This window comes from Triticum urartu, chromosome 6A, assembly GCF_056163025.1.
Source record: "Triticum urartu cultivar PI428250 chromosome 6A, HENAU_Tu73, whole genome shotgun sequence".
NCBI classification, from domain to species: domain Eukaryota; kingdom Viridiplantae; phylum Streptophyta; class Magnoliopsida; order Poales; family Poaceae; genus Triticum; species Triticum urartu.
The window spans coordinates 106,427,321-106,429,683 of record NC_141878.1 but is presented as its reverse complement, the minus strand read 5'-3'; the positions used below and the strand labels follow the sequence as shown (position 1 = coordinate 106,429,683).

Below are 2,363 nucleotides of genomic sequence, written 5' to 3'. Positions count from 1 at the left end.
ACGTACAACTACATCAACCGCGTTGTGCTAACGCTTTCGCTTTCGGTCTACGAGGGTACGTGGACACACTCTCCCCTCTCGTTGCTATGCATCACCATGATCCTGCGTGTGCGTAGGATTTTTTTGAAATTACTATGTTCCCCAACACAGTGGAAAGCGGATCGACGAAAGAAAAGCTTCAGCGCAGCCCTACCTGGCGCGCCAAATGGCGGATTGCGGGTTCCGGCAAAACCCTTGAGGTTCGAACACTGGGGTGTGCATGAAGACCTCTCTCCCCCTAGCTCACACTCTCGCAACGATCTCAAAGCCTAGCTCGCCGAACCCGAGGAACAAGGGAAACAAGAGTTTATACTGGTTCGGGCCACCATTGTGGTGTAATACCCTACTCCATTATGGTGTGGTGGTTTGCCTTGTAGGCTGGGGATGAAAAAGTACAAGGGAATAACAGCCTCCTGAGGAGATGTGTTATTGAGCTCGATGAGCTTGTGCGTGTGTGGATGGTCTGGTTCCTCTCCAGATCCCCCCTCCATGGTGGTGGCTGGTCCTAATTATAGAGGCTCGGGTCCTCTTCCCAAATATTAGGCGGGAAGGGATCCCACAACGGCCAGTTCGAAGGGGGACAACTAGTACAAGTTATCCTGACAAAAGGTGGTCTTCGCCTGCCAAAGGCTTTGGTGATGACGCCGTTGTGGGCTCTGTGATGACCTCCGTCCTGCCGTCCTGCTAGTCTTGGTATCGTTGCATAGATATGGAAATCTTTGCCTGATGCCTCGGGACTCCTCGCCTGTGCTTGCCTCTTTAGCACCAAAGAGGCAACTGGTACTCTGCGCCCGCCTGGCCTTGGTCATCATGGCTCACATCACAGAAACGTCACGAGGTGCCCCTCGCCTTGATCTCTCCGCTCCTCGCGAGCCAGCCTAGTGAGGCCGCCCCTGAGGAGGTCTTGTGTCGTCCGCCTCGCGAGGCTTGGCCCCTCGCGAGGGTCTTGAGTGTTTGCTGATGAAGATGGGCCATACCAGGCCGCTGGTGGAGCCATGCACTAGGCCGCAGGCAGGCAAGTCTTGGTACCCCTGTTCCCAGAACGCCGACACTAGCTTACATATTTTGTTTATTTTTCTTCTTCCATACATGCTCTTCAGTTGATTCGTGCTCTAACTTGACATCGCTCGACCATCTGCAACCTAAGATCTGATGATGCCACGAGCAATTGCAATAGCATGGCTTCTGACGTCGTCGGGACAATTCTCGCAAGTGCGCCGACGAGTAGTTCAGGCATGACCTTTTTCTTCATCAACCATGTATGGTGTGTGATTGATAAATCTTAAAATTCAGCTTGTGTTTGATTGATGAAACAATACATATTATCGTGATGAGTTGCTATGTGATTTGATGCTATTTTTAACCGATGTTGTGTTGAGCCAGTTAGTTGTAATAAATTATTGATAATTTTTGACATGTTGAGAAGTGTTGCTAGTGGAGCAAGTGAACATACTTTAAGTGGGGATGAATCAACCCCCCCCCTAGTCGAATGCTTCCATGTGGGGTAGGATGAAGGCAAGCCGGGTTTTGATCCACTAGGCAGTGGGGAGATTAGTGAGGCCAACCTGGGCCACTGCCCCCAACCCAGAAGATTTTCCCTGATAGAACCCCCTTTGTAGTTTGGAGACCGAGTAGGTCAGCTGTGTGGGAGACATTGTACTGTATTACAAACGATTGTGTAAAATTTTATCAATAAAGTGGCTGTAGTTTAGTGGTGAGAATTCCACGTTGTGGCCGTGGAGACCTGGGCTCGAATCCCAGCAGCCACATTTTCAATTTTCTTTTTTCCTGTATCACATAAATTTCCCTCGTATCCTTACCCATCCAATTTGAGCTTACCCGCTAGCCGGTACAAAATTTTTTCATACCCATCACCCAACAGGGTAAATGGATACCCGCGGGTAAAAATATCTATGTTTAAATAGCATTAATTTGAGCATCACCTAATTATAAACAACAACATACAATCATATTTTATAAACAACAACACATAATAACATCAATATACATACTTATAACAAGAAAACATTCTGTAAAATCGACACTTTCTTGTAAACAACGATACATCAAAATATCAACTTAAATAATAGCATAGAATCATAAAATTTAAGTTGACAAACTCACGACAAAGTGTAGAGATAATTTGTCCATATTTGTTAGATTTTATAAAGGCACATGGGTATGGGGGTACGGGTTATGTAATATTTTGTCTCATACCCTTATCCTAATACGGTTTTACCCACAGGGTACATGCATAATGGATACCCATTGCCATCCCTACATGCGATTCATATAATCTGATATAAATTTGTGTGTATCGACAC

The 2,363-nt window shown here is 46.4% G+C and overlaps 1 non-coding gene across 1 annotated transcript; it reads left to right on the top strand.

Moving 5' to 3' along the window:
* The first annotated feature begins 1,736 nt into the window (after nucleotides 1-1,736).
* On the top strand, nucleotides 1,737-1,808 carry TRNAH-GUG (transfer RNA histidin (anticodon GUG)). The gene has a single exon. It is a non-coding gene; the product is annotated as a tRNA-His (tRNA).
* Nucleotides 1,809-2,363: the final 555 nt, after the last annotated feature.